We start from the raw sequence: 25,749 nt of genomic DNA, 5'->3' as shown, positions 1-25,749 counted from the left end.
AGTATGTCTGGCTGTCTGTCCTACGCATCTCTATGCATCAGTATCACTGCTGCCACTCATGTGGCTTAAGGGAAGCAAGCTCCCCACATTCCCAACATTGCCAGTTCCTTCACACCTCCATATATAACCGCTTTGCAATCATTTGAGGTCATTTTTCATGCAGATGAGCCTCAAGTTTATCTCCTCGACCAGAACCCTTTCCACTTGTTCTGTTTATCTTGGAGATCTCAGCTCTGAGTCATCTCTTTTTCAGTAAGAAAAATCAGCCAGCGTGAACTCTGAGCCAGAGGGAGTGTTATGTGAATGGCTGACCACCTACTTGATTCAAATTAGGAAGTGGGCCAGAGGGGAGGTGGTTTGGGAAGGGAATCGCAGAGTTCAAAGCTGGAAGGGTCAATCACCACGGTCTGAACATGACACTAGCTTTAAGTTGAGTGTTTAGATGTACAAGGAGGTAAGACTTTACAAAATGTAAAAGGTGAGGTAAAATTCATTTTATTTGTCATATGTACATTGAAACTTACAATGAAATGCCTTGTTTACGTCAAACCAAATCAGCGAGAATTGGGCTGGTGGCATTCTGCAAGTGTTGTTAAGCTTCTGGACCAACCCAGCACGCACACAACTCACCTAACCCTGGGAGGAAACCAGGGCAGCCGGAGGAAACACAAAATATCATGAGGAGAATATGCGTAATCCTCACAGGCGGTGGCAAGAATTGTTCATCGATCACCAATCACTGGCACTGTAAAGCCAATGTGCTAACCTCTCCACTACTGTGCCATCCCATAATGCCCCCCCTTTGAACAAGTTAAGGACATATTCTCAGCATAGCAGGATTTTGCTGAAACGAGTTCACAGCAATGGAGGTCAGGACCTCTATTCTTACTTCAGATGACCTCTGACCTCTCCTCATGGACATCTGATTATATCATCACCGTATCAAGACACCGTGAAAGGTTTCTGTTTCCATGCCATCCCGTCAGTTCTTCCCTCAGAAACAAATCAAGGGAGCAGGTGTCCAGAATGCAGAATATTGAACAACACATAAAATGTCCACAGCAAATGCCATTTCATAGGCTCTTCACTCAGTTCTGGAACATCTGGACGTGAAGATGCATACATCAGCATGTTCTTCATTGACTGCAGTTCTGCATTCAACACTAACACCCCTCAAAACTCATTGCTAAACACCGAGACCTCTCATTTGTAGGCCCCAGTCAGTTCGGATTGGCAACAACATCGCCTCCATCAGCACAGGTGCACTAGAGGCTGGGTGATTAGCCCTTGGCTATACATACAATCTATGACTGTGTGGCCAAGTACATTTAAGTTGGCTGATGACACCGCTGTCGTTGGCCCTATCAAAGGTGGTGATGAATCAGTGTATAGAAGGGAAATTGAAAGTCTGGTTGAATGGTGCCACAGCAACAACCCTGTACAGAACATCAGCCAAACCAAAGAGCTGAATTTTGACTACAGGAGAGAGAAGGTGAAGACCCATGAGCCAGTCGTCATTAGAGAATCAGACGTGGAGAGGGTCAGTAACTTTAAATTCCTTAGCACCACCAGATCAGGGAACCTGTTCTGAGTCCAGCATGCAAGTGCTATCACAAAGCAGACACAGCACAACGCAACAGCGGCCCTACTTTCTCAGAGGTTTACAGAGATTCAGCTCCACTGTTCTATGTTCCATGTCATGTTGGAGTTTGGAGTTCATTATTAAGGATGAGATTTTGGTCTACTTCAATGCTCAAAGTTAATTTATTATCAAAGTACATATCTGTCAGCACGTACAGTACAACCCTGAGATTCGCTTTCACGTGGGCATACACGGTAAAACCAAGAAGCTCAAGAGAATCAATAAAAGAAGGCAACAGGACAGGTCAGCAACCAGTTTGCAAAAGACAAGCATCTGTGCAAATGCAAATAATAACTAATAAGCCTCTCTTGAATGTTACAAGCAAACCCTGATCCACCACTTCTGCTGGCAGCTCGATCCACACTCACACCACCCTCCGTGAGAAGAAGGTAGTAAACAAGGGAACCGGGAAGAACGTCGGGGATGTGGCGGTGAAGGGACGCTCAGCTGTGATCATGTTGAATGGTGGAGCAGGTCCTGATTCTCTGTGTTGCTTTGTTCAGTGAGGAACCTGAAAGCAATTTAAATAGACAACCTCTGACCCATTTTTTGTCGCAATGCATTAATCTAAAATCAATTTATATGACAATGAGTTTTTGTCAGATTTTTACAATACCGAGGATCCCAGTGTACATTGGGATTAGCGAGCGTTAACAGAGAATTGCTTAACCAAGCAAATTTCTTCATTCCACCACACAGAGCTGCCAGCACACAGAGAACTACATCAAAGTGTCTGTCTATCTAATACTATTTGAAATACTGTGGGTGCATTTTCTGCTAAAAATTCTTTTGTTTGTTTTGTTCATTATAGTAGAAAGCTTGTTATAACTAAGTCTCCAGTCTCAATTTGAACTCAGGACATGAATTACTCGGGCAGCAAGCCCCCATGACATCATCTCAATAAATTATCTCTGTAAGTAAAACCAAATTGATGTATACATCTGGGATAAACTTGTTGTGAATTTACTCAACAGGCAAAAGTTGAACTCCACTGCACTGGCAGTCAAATTCCCCAGGATGTCCAGTAACAAGGTGGATAAGCCCAAAGGGAAAGGAGGTCATTAATAAAGGAAGAGATCAGTACAGAATTAAAACAAGGATCTTGGTTCCACAGATTGAGGTGTAGAATTTGAATCAGTCTGGTTGGAGTTAAAAAGTAGCAGAGGACAGATGATATGGAAAAGATTTGTTGATAGACTTTCAAAACATAGTTGTGATGCCGGGTGTAGTATAAAATAGAGACTTAGACTTAGTGACCCCTTCATTAGCTACACCTGTACACCTGCTTATTACTGCAAATATCTATCAGCCAATCATGTGGCAGTAACTCAATGCCTAAGAGAACGCAGACATGGTCAAGAGGTTCAGTTGTTGTTCAGACTAAGCATCGGAAAGGAGAAGAAATGTGATTTAAGTAACATTGATCATGGAATTATCGTTGGTGCCAGACTGGATTGTTTGAGTATCTCAGAAAATGCTGATCTCCTGGTATTTTCACGCACAGCAGTCTCTAGAGTTTACAGAGAATGGTGTGAAAAACAAAGAAAAATCAGCCAATGAAGGGCAGTTCTGTGGGTGAAAACGCATTGTTAATGAGGGAGGTCAGAGGAGAAGGGCCAGACTGGTTCAAGCTGACAGGAAGGTGAGAGAAGCTCAAATACCACGCATTACAACAGTGGTGTGCAGAAGAACATCTCTGAATGCAGGTTTCAAATCTTCAAGTGGATGGGCTACAGCAGCAGAAGACCATGAACACACACTCAGTGGCCGCTTAATTGGGTAGAGGAGGTACTGAATAAAGTGGCCAATGAGTATACAGAATAGGACTAATATACCAAACACAAGAGACGTCAATCTCTATTAATACCAGTAATACAGATGACAATTTCCAGGAATGCTGTGCAACAAGAAAGGGTTCATTAAGTATCTTGTATATGAGACTTTTAGGGAAAAGTGACCACACTATGATAGCATTATATATTACATTCAAAATAGATTAATCTAAAACTAAGATTTTCAATCTAAACAAATGGTCCGGAGGAGAATGATTCAGGAAGTGAGATGGTTAACATATGAGGAGCATTTGGCGGCTCTGGGCAGAACTTGCTGAAGTTGAGAAGAATGAGAAGGGATCCCATTGAAACCTATTGAACGTTGAAAGGCCCAGATAGATTGGATGAGGACAGAATGTTTCTACAGTGGGGGAGCCTAGGACCAAAGGACACAGCCTCAGAACACAGGGATGTCCATTTAGAACAGAGATGAGGAGGAACTTCTTTAGCCAGATGGTGGTAAATCTGTGGAATTCATTACCACACACGGCTGTGAAGGCCAAAGTCACTGGGTATATCTATAACAGAGATTGACAGGTTCTTGATTAGCAAGGGCATCAAAGGTTGTGGGGAGAAGGCAGGGGAATGGAATTGAGAGGGGTAATTAATCAGCCATGATGGAATGGCAGAGTGAACTCAGTAGGCCGAAAGGCCTAATTCTGCACCTGTGTTGTATGGTCTTAAATCATACCTCGTGAATTTGATTGCATTTTTTTAATTCACCAAGAAGATTGACGAGAGTAGGATGATTGATGTTGTCTGCAAGGCCTTCGACAAGGTCCTGCAGGTTAAGCTAGTCTGGAAGGTAAGATCACACTTTTAGGGTGAGCTAGCCAGTTGGAAACAAAATTGGCTTCATCATGGGAGTGGAGAGTTGCTTTCAGACTGGAGGCTTGTGGCCTGCTGGATCCGCTGGTGTTTGTCATACATCTTCATGATTTGGGTGAGAATAGAGCTGGCGTGATCAGTAAGTCACAGCCAGTGGCAGTGCAGGTTGCTGGAGACGGTGGTGAAGAGGCAGGCGGAGAACTCGGCTTCATCATTTGGGGCACTGAATACAGGAGTTGGGACATCATGTTGCAGCTGTACAAGACACTGGTCAAAGTCAAAGTAGAGATTATTCTCCTCAGCATCAGACAGGCACAGAGAAACACAGAAAACCTACAACACAATACAGGCCCCTTGCTCCACAGTGCTGTGCCAAACATGGACTCAACCAGAAATTACCTCGGGTTACCCATAGCCCTCTGTTTTTCTAAGCTCCTTGTACTTATCTAGGAGTCTCTTAAAAGACCCTATCGTATCCGCCTCCACCACTGCCGCCAGCAGCCCATTCCACACACTCACCACCCTCTGCGTAAAAAACTTACCCCTGACATCTCCTCTGTACTTATTCCCCAGCACCTTAAAACTATGCCCTCTCATGTTAGCCATTTCAGCCCTGGGAAAAAAACCTCTGACAATCAATGCCTCTCGCAACATCAGATAAGCAGCATTCACAAGAGAAAAAAACAATTAAAACAAAGATAAAAAACAAAAAATGCTGGCAGAACTCAGCAGGCCAGACAGCATCTATGGGAGGAGGTAGTGACAACGTTTCGGGCTGAAACCCTTCATCAGGAGTGAAGCAACATGGGATGGTCGAGGGGGGTAAGAAGTGGGGGGAGGGATAAAGTAGAGAGCTGGGAAGTGATAGGCTGGAGGGAAATGGGCTGGGGAAGGTGGAGAATTATGGGAAATAAAAGAGAAAGAAAGATTGGGCTGGGGGGTGATTATAGTGAGGGGGGAAAAAGAGAGAGGAAGAGAACCAGACTAAAATAATAGATAGGGATGGGGGTAAGGGTGGGGGGCAGGGGTATCAACGGAGGTCAGTGAGTTGGATATTCATGCCGGCAGGAAAGAGGCTACCTTTATCCCTCCCCCCACTTTTTATCCCCCCTCGACCATCTCATGTTACTTCCCTCCTGATGAAGGGTTTCGGCCCGAAACGTCGTCACTACCTCCTCCCATAGATGCTGTCTGGCCTGCTGAGTTCTGCCAGCATTTTGTGTTTCATATTTATTTCCAGCATCTGCAGATTCACTCGTGTTGCCATTAAAACAAAGATATCTACTTTAGTTCAAAGTGATTGCAATGTTGTTAAATTGTAGAGTTTAGGGTGGTTCAAGAAACGAGTAGCTGAGGGAAGTAACTGTTGTTGAATCTGGTAGTGTGAGACTTCAGGTTGCCTGATAATCACTGTAAAAAGCTGGCATGGCCCAGGTGATGGGAATCACTGATGGTGTATGAGGCAGTTTTCATGAGTCAAGCCTTCCCTGAGGCAGCCCCTCCTATAGACACGACCAGTGACGGGAAGGGATGTGCCTGTAATGTATTGGGCAGAATCTCCTAACCTCAGCAGCTTCCGACCTCCCTGCACTGTCAAATTGCTGTACCAGACGACGATGGATGCTTTCAGCAGTACATCTGTTGGAGTTTGTTAGCGTTTGGTGATGAGCCAAGCCTCCGTAACCGCTTAAGAAAGTAAAATTGCTGGAATTAAAGCTGCAGTTTCTCTCTACCAACAACCAACAACCCCCCCCCCCCGACCAGCATGGACTAGATAGGCCGAAGGGCTGTTTCTGTGTTGTGCTCTATGACTCTTGACTTCATGTAGATTGGTGTATGTTCACCCCCGAGCCAACAATCAGCTGTTAGTTTTGCTGGTGCTCAGTTACTGTGGTACCTCTCTACCAGGTGTCCTACCTCACTCCTGTACTCTGACTCATCACCCCCTGAGATTCATCCACGCAGCAGTGTCATCGGCAAATCTGAGGGTTTATATTTTAGTTAGAGCTACAGCGCAGTAACAGGTCCTTCTGGCCCACACCACCCGATGACACTCTTGTGACCAATTAACCTAGTAACCCGCAGGTCTTCGAGATGTGGGAGGAACACGGAGCACCCGGATCAAACCCACACGGTCACAGGGAGAATGTGCGAACTCCTTACAGGCAGCAGAGGGAATGGCACTGGGGCTTTGCTTAGCCTTTCAGTCCTGTCCATCGAGAGCAGAGCTTGGGGTAAGTACGGGGCCTCGAGGTGCACCTCCGTTGATGATCAGTGAGGAGGAGACGCTGCTTCCAGCCCTCACTGACTGACGTCTGCTGAGGAGCACTGAACTTACACCAAGTTGGTAAGACAACACTCAAGGTGTTCCGTCCACCCTATAGCAAGGCTGTGGTTAAGCGAGAGAGGGTGTAGAGAATTTTCAGAAGGCTGTTTCCAGAATTAGACGGATTTAGTCATAAAGCGAGACTGGGTAGGGTGGGGTGATTCTCTCTGGAGGCTGAACAGTAACCTTACTGAGGTTTATAAAATCATGAGTGGCATAAATAAGGTAGATAATCAGAGTCTTTTTCCCAGGGTTTGTTTGCTTGTTATGCGCCACATCATATGACATGGGTGATCATGGTCTTTCCGTGACCATAATTGTTCCTGGCAAATCTTTCTGCAGAAGTGGCTCGCCATTGCCTTCTTTTCAAGACGAGTGACCCCAGCCCTGGCATCAGCGGTCACGTGAGCAGGCTCGTACAACCATCCACCAGCTGCTCTCAGGGCTTCACCCAACCCTGTTCAGGGGGCGAAGCGGGTGCAAGCTAGTGGAGGAAAGGAGCGTCCACACCTCTTGATAGACTTGTATCTCCACCCACCACCCTTTCCCAGGGCAGGAGAGCCTAATCTCAAGGTGAGAGAGGAAGTAGTTAAAGAGACCAGAATGGCAAGTTTTCCACACACAGGGTTGGTAGGTATCTGCCATGAGATGCCAGAGCAAGTGATAGAGGTAGGTATTAGTGATGAAGGTAGGTATTAGTGATGAAGGTAGGTATTAGTGATGGAGGTAGGTGATGGAGGTAGGTATTAGTGATGGAGGTAGGTGATAGAGGTAGGTATTAGTGATGGGGGTAGGTATTAGTGATGGATGTAGGTGATGGAGGTAGGTATTAGTGATGGAGGTAGGTGATAGAGGTACGTATTAGTGATGGAGGTAGATGACAGAGGTAGGTGAAAGAGGTAGGTATTAGTGATGGAGGTAGGTGACAGAGGTAGGTGATGGAGGTAGGTATTAGTGATGGAGGTAGGTGACATTGGTAGGTGATGGAGGTAGGTATTAGTGATGGAGGTAGGTGACAGAGGTAGGTGATGGAGGTAGGTATTAGTGATGGAGGTAGGTGACAGAGGTAGGTGATGGAGGTAGGTATTAGTGATGGAGGTAGGTGACAGAGGTAGGTGATAGAGGTACGTATTAGTGATGGAGGTAGGTGACAGAGGTAGGTGATGGAGGTAGGTACTAGTGATGGAGGTAGATGACAGAGGTAGGTGATAGAGGTACGTATTAGTGATGGAGGTAGGTGACAGAGGTAGGTGATGGAGGTAGGTACTAGTGATGGAGGTAGGTGACAGAGGTAGGTGATAGAGGTACGTATTAGTGATGGAGGTAGGTGACAGAGGTAGGTGATAGAGGTACGTATTAGTGATGGAGGTAGGTGACAGAGGTAGGTGATGGAGGTAGGTATTAGTGATGGAGGTAGGTGACAGAGGTAGGTGATAGAGGTAGGTATTAGTGATGGAGGTAGGTGACAGAGGTAGGTGATAGAGGTAGGTATTAGTGATGGAGGTAGGTGACAGAGGTAGGTGATAGAGGTAGGTATTAGTGATGGAGGTAGGTGACAGAGGTAGGTGATAGAGGTAGGTATTAGTGATGGAGGTAGGTGACAGAGGTAGGTGATAGAGGTAGGTATTGCCGGCTTATTGAATTGCACAGAATAGCCATGTTTCCTCGGTTCAGGAGTGTAATCATGAAGATACACACAAGCAATCCCTGACACAAATCAACTTCAAGGCCAAGCAGTAACAAGTTAATGTTTGAATTGTGTGTGAAATTGCTGGGTGCAGTCTGGACGATATGTAATCAAATGCTAAAGGACCTCATTGTGCAAAATTGTTACTTCTAATGTTTCAAGTTGAAGGCCAAAGCCAACACGTGTACTGGAGCACACATCGAGCCTGGGTTCTCGCCTGTGACCATCTCTACCAGAGAAGATGCATCAGCAGGTTTTCCAGCATCAGGAACTATCGTGTACCGCTCAGGCTATAATCAGATTACGCATTTCCAACATGTCTTCCCAGCTGCTGTTGGAAGTCATCGGTGATCATGATGGTGCCGAGACTGAGGTTGTGATTCAGTTTTTGTTCTTTTTGTGGTTTTTGGGCTCATAAGAATGATTTTTGGGGATAGAGAAGGGAGTTAAGAATCAGGTTAGGGTTTTCGGGACAGAGATGTGGGGGAATTAGAGGATAGGCTGGAGTCAAGTCCTCAGCCTCTGCTCCACATTTGGAGGACAGCCACACAGACTTGGGACATCTGCGGACTGGGACGGGATTTACAGGGTTGACAGACCATTGTGGATGAAGGCTTGTGGCTCCCCGCGTCAGCGAGTTGTCAATTGGTTCTAGAATCGGAGTTCCGTGTGGGCAGGAGGATCAAAGTCTGCCTTTTTTCCCGTATTTACAAATCAGCGAGATCAGAGTTCGAGGCCCAGTGTTTGGGGTCCTGTCATCCGTGGGTCCGGAGTTCGAGGACTGGCTTTCAGTGATCAGTGGGTATTGGGTTGATACCAAGGATAGAGGCCCAAAGGTTGAATCTGAAGTCCAGATGTTGAGGCCCATTGGCCGGAATCGATGGGAGTTCACTGCAGTAGTTGAAGGCCGAATGCCTGCAGGCCCGACTCAGAATCCCAGTCTGAATCCAGGTCCAGTGGAAATGGAAGGCTGAAGAAGACAGCAGGTCCTGGGGTTAAAGGACTGTTTATATGTGTGAGTGGGAGGGAGGGACAAGCTTGTTTTACTGTTGTTGTTTTGTTGAGTTCCGTGCTGTTCTGCTGAGTATTGTGGGGTACGCTATGTTGGTGCCAGAATGTGTGACATCACCTCCAGGTTGCCCCAGCACACCCTTAGGTGTTGGTCATTAGCATACATTTCACTGTATATTTTGAGGTACACGTCACAAATCAGCTCACTGACCAAACTAAGACAAGCATTTTGTGGCTTCTTCGTACTTACTGTACAAGCCACGCATGATTCACCCCACTAATGATTCACTGATGAGTGCCAGCAACAACCTGGCACTCAACGTCAGCAAGAGGAAAGAGCTGATTGTGGACTTCTGGAAGGCTGAGACAAAGGAACACATACCAATCCTCACAGAGGGATCAGAAGTGGAGAGAGTGAACAGCTCCAAGTTCCTGGTTGTCAAGATCTCTGAGGACATAACCTGGTTCCAACATATTGATGTAGTTCTAAAGAAGGGAAGACTATACCTCATTAGGAATTTGAAGAGATTGGTATATCAATAAATACAATCAAAAACTTCTATAGGTTTACCATGGAGACCATTCTGACAAGCTACGTCACTGACTGGTATGGAGGGGCTACTGCACAGGACCAAAAGAAGCTGCAGAAGTTTGTAAATCTAGTCAGCTCCATCTTGGGTACTGGCCTACAAAGTACCCAGGCCATCTTCAGGGAGTGATGTCTCAGAAAGGCAGCGTCCATTATTAAGAACCTCCAGCACCCAGGGCATGCCCTTTTCTCACTGTTACCATCAGGTAGGAGGTACAGAAGCCTGAAGGCACACACTCAGCGATTCAGGAACAACTTCTTCCCCTCTGTCATCCGATTCCTAAATGAACATTGAACCCTTGGACACTACCTCTCTTTTTTAATATATATTGTTTTTTTGCATGATTTTTAATCTATTCACTGTATGTAAATGGTAATTGATTTATTTATTTATTATCTCTCTGCTAGATCATGTATTGCATTGAACTGCTGCTGCTAAGTTAACAAACTTCATGACACATGCTGGTGATTCAGACACTGGGAGCAAATCTTCACTCACACCTGCTGATGGTTCAGCCAATGTTCCTGAAGGGCTAATTCATGATAACAGCCTCAGTACAAGGTTGGGTTCTGCTCTTGTACTGCTCCCTACATCCACATCAACCTTTCCTCTCCACAACTCCTCAGCACCCTTCAACCCACATGCCCTGACACTCCACACCTCATACCCACACGGACACTGTCGCAGTCCTACCGTGTTTTCACATGTGCTGCTGCTACCTGGGGGGGTTTCCCCTTGCCGAGAGTCACTTTGTCACTTTATCATTTCCTGTTGGAGTCTCCTCCCTGTATGTTCAGATAAACCTGCACCTAGCATCACTTTACAATGCCCATAAAAAGAATTGCCCCCACCCCACCTTGGAAGTTTTCATGTTTTATTGTTTTACAGCATTGAATTACAATGGATTTAATTTGGCTTTTTTGACACTGATCAACAGAAATGACTTTTTCATGTCAAAGTGAAAACTAATTTCTACAAAATTGGTCTGAATTTATTACAATTATTAAACACAAAATAATTGTTCACATAATTATTCATCCCCTTCAAGTCGAAGCACCTTTGGCAGCAATTACAGCCTTGAGTCTGTGTGGATTGGTCTCTATCAGCTTTGCACATCTGGACACTACAATTTTTCTCCATTCTTCTTTACAAAACTGCTCAAGATTGCATGGGGATCGTGTTTGAACAGCCCTTTTCAAATCCAGCCACAAATTCTCAATTGGACTGAGGTCGGGACTCTGACTTGACCACTTCAGGACATTAACTTTGTTGTTTTAAAAAAAACAATTCCATTTTCCATTTTTATATTCCAAGATCAGTTTTTTTTTATTTTCTTCAGCTTTATTAATTGTATGCATGTAACGTTCTCCTTCGCGTGTAACTGATAACGTCGAATTCAACGTCGAGATAAACCACAGTCAATGAGAACCAGATCGCAGTAAGAAAAACCATTTACTGTTCACTCTTCACATTAACATATGGTTTATCTCGACGTTGAATTCGACGTTATCAGTTACACGCGAAGGAGAACGTTACAGTGAAAAAGCGTTGCTCTCACTGTGATTTCTCATGCCTGCAAAACAACTTCTGCTCAGGTGTGCCTCGTGATGAGCTCCCACCCTCGCGCTAATTTCAAACCGGTACTTTCCCACAAGACGCGGCAAAACCGGATGTGACGTCATCGCATGCCGATATATTTTACATGCAATGAATATACTTTAAACACTTCTAATTCTAACTAGAAAATACTATGGAATGAATTACTAAGCAAAAATATTATAAACTAAATAACTGTCGTAAAGACAGCACAATGCATATTAATCTGTTAAAGTTTTGTAATATTTTGATAGCTGTTGATGATGACATATCAATAAAAAGATTCTGAAAATGAAGAACTTTGTTGTTTTAAGCCATTCCTGTTTAGCTTTGGATTTATGTTTGGGGTCATTGTCTTACTGTACCATAGTCTTTCCATTTCATGATGATAAACTTAACTGGACACCAAGGGCTGCTCAGTGACTTGGAAATTTTCTTGTGTGCATATCCTGACTTGTGCTTTTCAATAACCTTTTCACAGAGTTGCTTGGAGTGATCTTTTGCCTTCATGGTGTAGCTTTTGCCAGGATACTGACTCACCAGCTGTTGGACCTTCCAGATACAGCTGTATTTTTACTACAATCGATTGAAACACCTTGACTGCACATGGTGAATCTCCATTTATCTAAGTGTGACTTCTAAAATCAACTGGCTGCACCAGTGATTTGATGTGTCTTATTAAAGGGGGTGAATACCTTTACAATCCATTATTTTGTGTTTTGTAACTGCAATTAATTTAGATCACTTTGTACAGATCTGTTTTCACTTTGACACAAGAGACTTTTTCTGTTGATCGGTGTCAAAAAGCCAAATTAAATCCATTGTGATTCATTGTTGCAAAACAATACAATATGAAAACTTCCAAGGGGGAGGAATACTTTTTACAGCTACTCAATATACATACAATCGGCCTGTGTATATAAGCTAATCTTATTACATACAGCCACCTTAACAGTTATTTGTATATTTTTACATTTGTACTTATTGTTTTTTCGGGGGTTTATTGTGTTCTTTATGCTCTACTGTGCTTTTATGTTACATTGAATCCGGAGTAACAATCATTTCTTTCTCCCTTACACTTACGTACTGAAGATTGACAATAAACAATCTTTAATCTTGAACTTTGAAAAACACTCTTGGACAGCTGGTAAACTTTCACCCCTGTTGGTTTGGATCTGACTCACAGCTGCTGTCAAGGGGAGCAAGTTTCTAACACCCCCGGCTGCCAGACAGCAATATCATTACGCTTATCCTCTTAGTTGGACTTGGCAGATGGCAGGCGTGACAAAATGGAATCATTATCGATTCGAATCTCCCATGGGAAGCTCCACCAAGCAGATACCGGGTTATGTATTCTTAACCATCAGACAACCTCAGGTGGTGAGATTAACAGTCAAAAGGCTTATATCCCTGAGAACAAAAATCCAAGTTCCACCTGCACAGTTTGAAATATTACATTTGTTTTTTTAAAAATCTAGAAGTGAAAAGCTGGTTTCAAATTGGACAAGAAGCTGTTACATAAACCCAGCCCATTAGGGAAGGAAGCCTTCTGCTTTCCCTGACGTGCTCTGTTGTCAACTGATCCTCTGCATTGGTGACATAGATGGTGTTGAGCACTCATTTTAATTCCACTTCCCATTCCCATTCCGACCTGTTGGTCTATGGTCTCCACTACTCCAGCTGGACAAGCAACACCTCATAATCTGCCTGGGTAGCTTGCAAGCAGATGGCATGAACATTGATTTCTCTAACTTATAGTAATTTATCCCCCCCCCCCCCACACCTTAACTCTACTTAACTCACCTGCCTCTGGTGTCCTTCCTCTTTGCCTTTCACACATGGTCCACTATCCTCTCCTATCAGGAGAGGGGGGGAGAGAGAGGGGGGAGAGTGAGGGGGGGGAGAGAGAGAGGAGAGTGAGGGGGGAGAGAGAGAGGAGAGTGAGGGGGGAGAGAGAGAGGGGAGAGTGAGGGGGAGAGAGAGAGGGGAAAGTGAGGGGGGAGAGAGAGAGGGGAGAGTGGGGAGAGAGAGAGGGGAGAGTGAGGGGGGAGAGAGAGGGGAGAGTGAGGAGGAGAGAGAGAGGGGAGAGAGAGAGGGAGAGTGAGGGGGAGAGAGGGGGGAGAGTGAGGGGGAGAGAGAGGGGGAGAGAGGGGGGAGAGCGAGGGAGAGGGGGGAGAGTGAGGGGGAGAGAGAGAGGGGAGAGTGAGGGGGAGAGAGAGAGGGGAGAGTGAGGGGGGAGAGAGAGGGGGGAGAGCGAGGGAGAGGGGGGAGAGTGAGGGGGGAGAGAGAGAGGGGGGAGAGTGAGGGGGGAGAGAGAGAGGGGAGAGCGAGGGGGAGAGAGAGGGGGAGAGAGGGGGGAGAGCGAGGGAGAGGGGGGAGAGAGAGGTGGTGGGGAGAGAGAGGCAAATCCCCCCACAGTGATCAGGAAGGCATTAGGGTTGATCAGCTCCTCCAGCACTGTGACCATAATTTCTGACAAATCATTGACCTGGAATTGGATGCACATTGGACAAATAAAAAAACTTGGATATAATGATCAGTGAGGAGAGCCAATACCATACTGGGCTAATTTATATATCTTTGGCGACTTTCGTAAGTACTACAGTAAATTCACATATCACACTTTACTGCTGCTGCAAGAAAAAAAAACTAATTTCATGACAAACGTGAGTGATGATAAACCTGATTCTGATACGGGTCTCTGTTGTGGCCTGAGAGTGGGAAGGGGGCAGGGAGAGGGGGATCACGGTTGGGAAAAGGGGAGGGAGCAGGAAACACCAGAGAGACATTCTGTAATGATCAATAAATCAATTGATTGGAATCAAATGACCTTGCCTGGTGTCTCAAGGCTGGATGTGTGTGTCTGCCCCTATACCACCCTCTGCCCCTGGCCCTTCTTCTCTGCCATCTGTCCCAAGCCCCTCCCTGCAGTGCTCTACCCTCACCACTCCCAATTCCTTTGCTTCTGGCAGATTTACAAACACATTCTCCACTCCACATTAAAAAATACAGAAATGTGTAAAAGTCTTAGGCACCCTGGCTGTACACTGTACATTTGTACAATGCTGTATATCCAGCAAAATGGAAGATAATACAAAAACACTTTTACATCTAGAGGATCAAACATGTTCCAGATATCTTAGATTATTTTTATTGTTGACACTGTGAGTAAAGGAGAATTTTTGGCTCAGGACAGTTGAGGTCAAAGCAAGAATTGTTGTGAGTTGTGCTCCAGTAGGAAAAGTAACCGCACCAGAATTCCAGCTCAACGAGTGGGTGGTTGGAAGATCCGGTTTAGAGAGATAGTGAATGAAAATAAACTGTGCCTGAATTGTTGCAGTTCTAAGATGGTCAAAGATTTGGAGAGATGTGGGGCGTGTGTCTGTAACTCTTTGAAGCTGTGGGAGCACATAGTGAAAGTAATTTACCAATAAGACCAAATCCTGGCCATCATTTTAAAGGCAACATATAAAAGTGAGGAAGTTATGGGGAACAATGGTGAACTACTGACTTGAACATTGCCAGATTATTACTTCCGGTTCTGCTTGTGCCACGTCTTAAAGCCTGGAGAAGATGCGGAAAAGATAGCCGGCTTTGCTCCAAAAAATTGGATGTACGTTACGGGCTGAAATCCCTAGAGGGCTGAGAGGAAATGTAACAGATGTGCCCAAGGTAAACAGGAGTCCAGACTGGGCACTAGAGAGAGAATGCTCCTAATGAAAGTAAGATTAAGAACCGGAAAATATGGAGTTAAATTGATTGTCAAAAGAAAAGGAAAATGTAGAGAATCTTTTTAAGGCATAGCGAATTAAAATTTTAGATCAAAGACATGAACTTCTCTTTCTTCTCCTCGGATGCTGCCTGATTTGCTGAATACATCCAGAATTCTCTGTTTTCCTCCTGGATTTGCTGAGTTTCTCTAGAAGAGGTTTGATTTGTGGCTTTCAAAAGGGAATTGGCTTAGTATTTGAACAAAACAAATGGCAGGACCATTGAGGGAAAAAGCCAGGAAAGTGGGGGTGGCCACAGTGGTCTGGTGTGGAATCAAAGGAACCACTCCCTCCAGTCATTCCATGACCCTATGCCCTGCGCAGGAACACAGTGGAATATTCCACATAAGCTACAGAAAGAAAACCTTTTTGGATTCTTCACTACAGAATGGTTTGATAAGTTCAAACAGCTCTGTATAGCCCCTGAAATCCACCCTCGGGAGAAGATGGGTTAACTGTTAAAGAGCGGTCCTTTCTCCAGACACTGTCACGCAGTCTAATGCCAAGAACATGAACTTAACCTTTTCTCCCTGAAGCTGGCTGAACTCCCAGAACCTCTGCTCACTCACAGTAATCTACAGTAAAGGTGGAGTGTGCAGTCACCATGGGCAGAATAGGAGAAGTAGACTTGAGAAATATGTGGGTCTCTTAGTTAATCATTAGCAGGCAGAATTCAGATCATGGAGCAATTTAAACTGAACAGAATTCTTCTAGCAGAGGTTAATTGTGTTGTTGTTAAGTTTCACAGCCAAGAAAGTGACATCAAAGAAGGACAAATGGCTGCCCTGCCCTGTACAATCTGCCTGCAGGCTCCATTCCCAGGCTCACAATCTGCACTTTATTCCATAACTCCTCCTGGAAACAGAGGCAAAATGTCTCTGAACTGTGCACAAAGGGGCAAAGACAAGCTAAGGGCCAGCCTCACCAGTTGCTCCTAACCTTCAGTTACCTTGTTGCCTTGGGGCGGCATGGTAGCATATGGTGGTTAGCACAGTGCTTTGCAGTACAGTCGACCAGGGTTCGATTCCCACCACTGCCTGTAAGGAATTTGTACGTGGTTTCCTCCCACGTTCCAACAAACACGTATCGGTTGGTAGTGTTAATTGGTCATTGTAAATTGTCCCATGATTAGGCTAGGGCTATGTCGGGGGTTACTGGGAAGTGTGGTTCGAAGGGCCTATGCCACTCTGTATCTCAATGAAGAAATAAAGAACTGGCTGCCACCTTACAGATCATGAAAATCAGTGGAGTCATGAGGAAAATGTGACAAAAAGTCACTGTGATATTGTGACATCATTAGCATAATCACAGGAGATGATTAAGGGGAAATGTTGCTGCAGGGAGGTCCTGAAAGATGCCTGGGGTCACAAATGCAGCTTCCTATATCAGAATATATATTACTCAGAGATAATTCCCAGGCCTGCTGTCGTTTCTACTGACCATAAGACATAGAAGCAGAATTAGGCCATTTGGCCCATCAAGTGTGCTGCACCATTCCATCAAGGCAGATTTATTACTGTCTGTATGCACAGGCAGGCACCTCACAGTCTCCACCCAGCTAATAGTAGTCACCCTCCACTCAGTTTCAACTCATCATCTGCAGCCTATTTAAACCCAGCTCTCATCCATTGTCCTTGCTCACCCATCGAACAGCCAGCCTCAGCAGTCCCTCCTAGCCTTCAGTTACTGTGTTGCTGGGAGTGCTTCTATCTGTTCTCTCTTGTTTGTGACCCCTTGTAGCTTATTATTTTTGCAGAATATTATTAAAGTTATTGTTGAATTGTGTCTGCTGCTTTGCCTTTGGGTCAAGCCTCCTCTACATTACTTGACAATTTATCCTTCTCAACCCCAGTCTCCTGCCTTCTTCACACCTGCCATTTCTTTACCCATTTTCTTAATTTATGTATGTCTTTCTACGGACTCCCTGCTTCCCCAACACCACCTGCCCCTCCACCCATCTTTGTATTAACTGTAAACATGGTCTCAAAGCCACCAATTATGTCATCCAATTCATCGACATACTGTATAAGGTGAAAAGAATTGGTCCCAACACCAGCCCCTGTGGAACAGCATTAGTCACTGTCAGCCAACCAGAAAAGACCCTTATTTATTCTGGATAAGCATTTTCTGCAAGTTTTTTTATGGGCTCCTGGCATTGATAAGCGGGTTTTCAAATGTCAGGAGGTGATTCAATTTAGGGCTGTATCTAACTTTGGTACATGTTTGGAGAAATGTGATTGGCCTTACACCATACTTTTCTGATTGTTCTGAATTCACTTTCAGCATTGGTGGATTATGCTTTAAAACTGACGGGCAATTTTGAACCTGAATTCCCTGACTGTGTTTTGAGACCTTATGGTGGTGACGATGTGACACTCAGATAAGCATTGTGTTAGCATGATCCCGAAGACTTACACCCAGTGGCTAACTTATTAGGTACGCCTGTACACCTGCTCATTAATGCAAGTACCTAATCAGCCAATCATGTGGCAGTAACTCAATGTATTAAAATATACAGACACGTCAAGAGTTTCAGCTGTTCAGACCAAATATCAAAATGGGGAAGAAATGTGATCTGAGTGACTTTGACTATGCAATGATTGATGGTGCCAGACAGGGTGGTCTGAGTATCTCAGAAACTGCTGATCTCCTGGAATTTCCATGCACAAGAGTCGCGTTTACAGAGAATGGTGTAAAAAGTAAAGGATATCCAGTGACGAGCAGTCCTGTGGGCAAAAATGCCTTATTAATGAGAGAAATCAGAAGACAATGTCCAGACCAGTTCAACTTAACAGGAAGGTAATAGTAACTCAAATAAACATACATCACAATACAGCAGCAAAAGATAGCCAGTGGCCATTTTACTGGGTACAGGATGTGTCTAATAATGTGGCCTCTGAGTGTATGTTGGGGTTAAAATTTGTATCATGGAAAATTTAGCACTTCTTTGAAGAAAGAACTTTTGAACTTGTTGATGCTCCACTTGCAGACCTGTGAGGTTTCTCAGAATTAATCAGTCATGAAAGGAAATCAAGGCTATGTTTATCTCTGCAGGCTTTTAGACATCGGTTAAACCTTGTAACTTCAGAGACCAGAAAAAATCCTGGAACAGAAGAAGAAATGTGCTTCTCACAGCTATCCTGACCATACTACTTCCCATGCTCTCACTCATAAAAATGCTATTTCCTTTTCTCAGTCCCCCTGTCTCCATCGAATCTGTTCTTAGGACGAGACTTTCCAATTCATTACATTTGAGGTCTACTTTCTTACATTTTGATATTGTGCTGTTAGGGGAGGGGTGGGGGGCAAAGGGTATGTTGGGCACACGAGAAGGAAATGGAAGGGATGGTATTGTACTGTTGGAAGATGAGTTGATATTGTAGTCTGCACATATTGATTGTGACTGCAGTGAAGTGCATTATCAAAGTCAGAGCAAAATTAATTATCAAAGAAATGCAATAGAATTTATGAAAAACCACACATAAGGAAAGACTAATGTGCAAAAGAACACAAATCATGCAAATAAAAAAAAATTGAGAACATGGATGGTAGAGTTCTTGAAAGTGTGTCCATAGGATGAGGAATCAGTTCAGTGTTCAGGTGAGTGAAGTTATGGCAGGTGGTTCTTGGCTATGGATGCTGCTTCAGAACATAAGAAATAGGAGCAGGAGTAGGCCATAGCTTGAAAACCTCATTCTCAAGACCACAGCACATTGTGAATAAACTCTTCTTGGGCTTCCAGCTGGGTACAGGCATTGATTATAACCAATTTTTCGATGACAAACTTTGCCTTCTTCATCTCAGAGATGATCCCTTGGTACATCTAGACTAGTGGTATTTATACTCCTGTAGTCTGTCCCTCCAAATTGGTTAGTCATCACCCAATCAGGTTTCTGCTCTCCCACCTTGCTTACTATCAAATTCTAGTTCAGCCAACTTACCTGGCCGATCAAGGTGTCCATCTGAGCTTGTCCCATTTGCCTGCATTTGGCCCTAATCCCTCTGAACATCCTCTGTCCATGTATTTGTCTAAATGTCTCTCAAACATTGTAACTGTCCCCACCTCTACCACTTGCTCTGGTAGCCTGTTCCATATCCCCACAACTGAGTATGAATTACTTTCCCCTCAAGATCTCTTTAAGTCGTCCACCCATTCATCTTAGACCTATTGCCTCTAAAGTTTGCTCTCCCCTTACCCTGAGAAAAGGACTGTGACCATACAACTTCACAACGCTCCTCATGATTTTACAAACCACAGAAAGGTTGCCCATCTGTTTCCAGTGCTCTAGAGGGAAAATCCAGCCTGTCCAGTTTCTCTTTATAACTCAGTCCCTCCAGTCCCCAGCAACATCATCTTTCCTGCAACCCCCAAGTCCCTGGTAACGGCATTGTGGGTGTTTCCTGCACCCCTCCAGTCCCTGGTAACGGCATTGTGGGTGTTTCCTGCACCCCTCCAGTCCCTGGTAACGGCATCGTGGGTATTTCCTGCAGCCCAACCCCTCCAGTCCCTGGTAACGGCATCGTGGGTATTTCCTGCACCCCTCCAGTCCCTAGTAATGGCATCATGGGTATTTCCTGCACCCCTCCAGTTTCTGGTATTGGCATCGTGGGTATTTCCTGCAGCCCAACCCCTCCAGTCCCTGGTAACGGCATCGTGGGTATTTCCTGCACCCCGCCAGTCCCTGGTAATGCAATCATGGGTATTTCCTGCACCCCTCCAGTCCCTGGTAACGGCATTGTGGGTATTTCCTGCAGCCCAACCCCTCCAGTCCCTGGTAACGGCATTGTGGGTATTTCCTGCAGGTTACGGCATCGTGGGTATTTCCTGCAGCTCAACCCTTCCAGTCCCTGGTAATGGCATTGTGGGTATTTCCTGCAGCCCAACCCCTCCAGTCCCTGGTAACGGCATTGTGGGTATTTCCTGCACCCCTCCAGTCCCTGGTAACGGCATCATGGTTATCTCCTGCAGCCCAATCCCTCCAGTCCTTGGTAACGGCATCATGGGTATTTCCTGCAGGTTACGGCATCGTGGGTATTTCCTGCAGCCCAACCCCTCCAGTCCCTGGTAACGGCATCGTGGTTATCTCCTGCAGCCCAATCCCTCCAGTCCTTGGTAACGGCATTGTGGGTATTTCCTGCAGCCCAACCCCTCCAGTCCCTGGTAACGGCATTGTGGGTATTTCCTGCAGCCCAACCCCTCCAGTCCCTGGTAACGGCATTGTGGGTATTTCCTGCAGCCCAACCCCTCCAGTCCCTGGTAATGGCATTGTGGGTATTTCCTGCAGCCCAATCCCTCCAGTCCCTGGTAACGGCATTGTGGGTATTTCCTGCAGCCCAACCCCTCCAGTCCCTGGTATTGTTAAAGTATGAACATATTTGTCACCATATACTAACAATGAGATTAATTTTCTTGTAGCTATTTACAGGAAAATAAAGAAATATAATAGAATTTATGAAAAGCTATACATAAATAAAGACTGACAAGCAACCAATGTGCAAAATGAGACAAACCATACAAATAAAAAATAAATAACACTGAGAACGTGAGTGGCAGAGTCCTTGTTGAAAGTGTGTCTCTAGGTTGTGCAGTCTGCTCAGGGTTGTGGTGAGTGAAGTTATCCAGGCCAGTTCAGGAGCCTGATGTTTGAAGGGTAATAACTGTTCCTGAACCTGGTGCTTTGGGACACAGACTCCTGTACCTCCTGCCTGATGGCTGTAGTGAGAAGAGAGCATGACCTGGCTGGTGGGGGCCCTTGATGATGGATGCTACTTTCTTGTGGTTCTGCTCCTTGTAAGTGCATTCAGTCATAGGGAAAGCTTTGCTAGTGATTGTCGAGGTTGTATCCCACACTTTCTGTAGACTTTGCCATTCTTGGGGCATTGGTGTTTCCACACCAGGCTGTGATCCAACCAGTCAGTGTACTCATCGCTGTGCGTCTGCCAAAGAAAAGGGAGCTAGTGAGTCTGAAAACTCCTGTGGGGCAAGGGAAGCCTCACGCATCTCTGTCTAATGGTATAGTTATATAACAAAGGTGAGTTTCATGTGAAGAAATGCCTGTGGTAAAAGAAGTGAACATTTTGGAAGGATGTTGCTCTTGCTCAAGTCTCTGTTCCCAATTCAACGTCAAATGACAGCAGTTCGACACATTCCAGTCCGGCCAGCTTTGCTCAGTGGAATTTGAAGCACACCTATTATATTGAAATAACACTGTTCACTGTGTGATCTGACAGGTTGGAACAGTTTTTTTTTGTTTTGTCTGTCTGCGCAATACTAATAACAGAGTTTCTTGTCCAGTGAATAGGATTAATTCCTTCATCACTGTTCTACGTTTTAACAGGGATTCTCGTAAGATGACTGGACGTTCTAACAAGGATATTCATAATGTAAGCCAAAAAATTGATGCTTTATTCTGCACGTAACATATTCATGGGAAAATATTTACCGGTAGTCGTAAGTGGACCTCATTAGGAGTTTGGGAGATTTGGTACGTCACAAGAGACAGAAGTACAGATTTACAGCGGAGAATTTTCTGACTGGTCTGAAGGCTCCCAAGAGCAGGACTGAAGGAGGCTGTAGAGAGCTGTAGCTCAGCCACTGGAGGCATTACCCTCCACTCCATCAAGAGCAGGACTGAAGGAGGTTGTAGAGAGCTGTAGCTCAGCCACTGGAGGCATTACCCTCCACTCCATCAAGAGCAGGACTGAAGGAGGCTGTAGAGAGCTATAGCTCAGCCACTGGAGGCATTACCCTCCACTCGATCAAGGATATCTTCAAAAGGCAATGTGTCAGGAAGGCAGCACCTATTACCACCCGTGATGTGCCCTCTGTGCACATGATGTACCTCCCATTGGGGGAGAGGTATGGGAGCCACCGCCCACCATGAGATTTCTAAGCAGTCCATTATTAGCTCGTTAGTGCTCTTTCGCACTGTTTATTTATTTGTGCCTGTTATCTGAAACAATAATCAACCTTTCAGCTGCATCTCCACCTCCCTTCAGTTGAGTCGCTGCCAGTCATACTTCAGCTGCAGAAAGAGAAATTGACACTTGTCTTCACGATTGCTAATTCTCTCTTTGATTATTTTTTCTAGAACTTGCCCCTCACTCATCCAGGTTAAACTGAATGAATATTTCCTTGCACCCAATTTTTTGATCAAAGGAGCAACATGTCTCATTTCCTGGTTGCTAGGCACCATCCCAAATCTATGGATGTATGGAGGATTATGGCCAAGACCTCTTCGATTTCCTTCCTTCGGTCTTAGAATGGGTCAATGGGTCTTAGAACACTTCAGCACAGAAACAGGCACCTTGTCCCATCTGGTTTGTGCAAAACTATTCTATCCACATTTCTTAAATGTTGAAATTGAATCCACTTCCACCACCTCCGCTAGCAGCTCTTTGCACAATCACACCAGCCTCAGTCGAAGAAGTTCCCCCTCATGTTCCCCCTAAACATTTCAGCTTTCACCCTTAAACCATAACCTCCAGTTCTAGTCTCATCCTACCTCAGTGGAAAGAGACAGCTTGTATTTACCTAATCTGTACCCTGTATCCCTCTATCAAATTCAGGAAATAACATCCTAACCTATTCAATTTTTCCCTATAACTCAGGGCTTCATCTTTGTAAATCTTTTTGAATCTTATAGATAGTTTTCCTTGAGGTAGGTGACCAGAACTGCACATAATACTCCAAATTAGGACTCACCAAAGCCTAATACAGCTTCAACGTAACACCCCAACTGCTGTATAACCCATCTGGACCAGGTGATTTATCTGTTCTCTGCATCTAGTGTTTCATCTACATTTCAAAGGTTTCAAAGGCACATTTAATGTCAGAGAAATGTATACAATATAATCCTGAAATGCTTTTTTCTTCGCAACCATCCACAAAAACAGAGTACCCCAAAGAATGAACAATGGTTAAATGTCAGAGTCTCAAAGTACCCCTCCCCCATGCTTAAGCGGCAGCATGCAATGATCCCTCTCCCACCACCAAGCACTCAAGTGTGAGCAAAGCGACAGCGAAGATACAGACTTGCAGTTACCCAAAGACTACATTGTTCACCCGGCATTCAACATACCACAGGCTCTCTCTCTCCCTGATAAGGGAGAAAGGGGTGTCTCCGTTTCACAGCGAGTGGGGAGCCATAACAAACAACTCGCTGGTTTATAGTGTTAAGAAGTTCGTTACGTTGCCTTTTTTGAGCTCTGTGCCCAAAGATCTCGAGTCTCTGGGCACACAGCCGTAGATCTTCTGATTCTCCTGCCATGACACTGACCTTCAATCTGCCTGCCTCCGGAGCCCCAAGATCCTAGGCCTCCAAAAGCGAGCTGAACTCTTAGGCCGGGTCCTTGGCCTGCCGAACAATGGCCAGTCATGAAACCTCGAGAGTGGGTTCCATTCCTGCAAAGAACCAAAGTCACCGTGTAACCAGGTCAGGGTCTTCAAAAGAAAACCCTGAAAGGGAAAAATAGAGATATTAAAGATGGAAATAGAGCTGTTGAAGCTATACAGAATCTCATCCATGCATTCGTTTGCGGAGACTCCAGCAGCATTATTGTCCTTGGTACAGACTGGTGTAGAGTACTCAGTTAAGGTCAAAATTCAAGATTAGCTTTATTTGTGTCATGTGCAGTGAAACACTGAAACGTATCATTTTGCATCAAATCAAATCAGCGACATTTGTGCTGGGCAGCCTGCAAATTTCTCCACACGTCCAGTGGCAATATAACATGCCCACAACTCACTAATCCTTAGCTGTACGGCATTTTGGAACACAGGAGGAAACGGAAACACCTAGAGGAAGGTCACACGGTCACAGAGAGAATGTACAAACCCCTCATGGGCAGCAGCAGGGATTGTTGCATCTACTTATTTAGAGGATTGCGACAATGTGGCCTGCCATCCAAAACTTTGACAAACTTCTATACTTGCAAGGTGGAGAGAATACAGACTGGCTGCATCACAGTTAGGTACGGAAACACCAATACCCTTGAATGGAAAAGAATACAAAAATAGCGGATACTGTCCAGTCCGCCTTAGGTAAATCCCTCGCCAGCACTGAGCACTTCTACGCGGAGCGTTGATACAGGAAAGCAGCATCCATCATCAGGGACCCCCACCACCCAGGTCATCCTCTCTTGTTGCTGTTACCATCAGGAAGAAGGTACAGGATCTTCAGGTCTCACACTACCAGGTTCTGGAACAGTTATTACCCATTGACCATCAGGCTCCCGAACCAGAGTGGATAACTTCATTCACCCCAACACTGAACAGCTTACACAACCTATGGATTCACTTCCAAGCAGTCCATAGGTGTGGGAACATTTCAGTGATGGGGCAAGTGAAATTAACCCCTTTGGTTCAAGAGCCTGACGGCTGAGGGGATGATAACTGTTCCTGAACCTGGCTGTGTAAGTCCTGAGGCTCCTGAAGGCAGCAACAACAAGAGATCATGTGCTGGGTGGTGAAGGTCCCTGATGATGGCTGCTGCTTTCCTGTATCAACGCTCCGTGAAGATGTGCTCAGTGCTGACGAGGAGTTTACCCACGATGGACTGGGCCGCTGTCCACCACTTTTTGTAGGATTTTCAATTCAAGGGCATTGGTGTTTCCAGACCAAGCTGTACCTGTCAATATACGCTTCATCATACATCTACAGAAGCTTGTCAACGTTTTAGATGTCATGCCAAATCTTTGTAAATTCCTAAGGAAGTAGAGGCACTGCCGTCCGTTCTTTTGTTCATCCCTGTAGTGTGATATAGTAAACAGCAAGAACTTTGTAAATGGTTCAGCATAATATTAAACACTTTATTGGAACTCTAAGTACAACCAACATTGTTAAAGAAGCCTACTGGTATGGTAATGGTTAATGTGCTAAACAGCTCTTTTAAAGCCTTTGTGAGTGGCCATGTGACAGGAAGTTGCTTGATTCTGTGTCTGTCAGAAGGAAGTTCTCACACTGACGCTGGTTACCTCACCTTTGGACTAGTATTGTAGGTGGTGCCAAGAGACATTTAAAAAACAACAGAGAATGAACTCTAGCATTTGCCGTTGCCAGGAGTCCAAAGTGACAGAAGAATGCGAGAATACCAGTTTCTTACAACCTATTTGTTTCTTGGATCAATTGAGTGGATTTTGCTTGTCAACTGAGGCAATAAGGGCTATTGATAATTCTTGCACTTATATTGACAAAGCTCTCCACTAACAGTGGGGTTATGAGAACTATGTTTACTTTACAAGGACAAACTGTTATCTCCTCATTACTAATTGCTAAATAAACCAACTTTCTCAGGCATATCGATTGGATTGGAATCATTGGAATAATCCAGTGTTTACAGTCCTACCTCCCCTCCTTCTGTTTCTTTTAATCTTCCCATGCCTGTGGATTATCTTTGCACTGTCGTCAGTGTTTGCTGCCTGTATTGTCTTGTACTCTCTCTCCCTCTGAATTCCTGGTTTACTTCA

The 25,749-nt window shown here is 44.9% G+C and overlaps 1 long non-coding RNA gene across 1 annotated transcript; it reads right to left on the bottom strand.

Moving 5' to 3' along the window:
- Positions 1–489: 489 nt before the first annotated feature.
- On the bottom strand, positions 490–25,701 carry LOC132403182 (uncharacterized). The gene is made up of 3 exons (XR_009515202.1): positions 25,629–25,701; positions 23,562–23,686; positions 490–2,153 (listed from the first exon to the last, which is right to left on the bottom strand). It is a non-coding gene; the product is annotated as an uncharacterized LOC132403182 (long non-coding RNA).
- Between the last annotated feature and the right edge of the window lie 48 nt (positions 25,702–25,749).

Source organism: Hypanus sabinus, chromosome 12 (genome assembly GCF_030144855.1).
Source record: "Hypanus sabinus isolate sHypSab1 chromosome 12, sHypSab1.hap1, whole genome shotgun sequence".
Taxonomy (NCBI): Eukaryota; Metazoa; Chordata; class Chondrichthyes; order Myliobatiformes; family Dasyatidae; genus Hypanus; species Hypanus sabinus.
The sequence above is the reverse complement of the archived record's forward strand: the minus strand, read 5'-3'. Positions and strand labels throughout refer to the sequence as shown.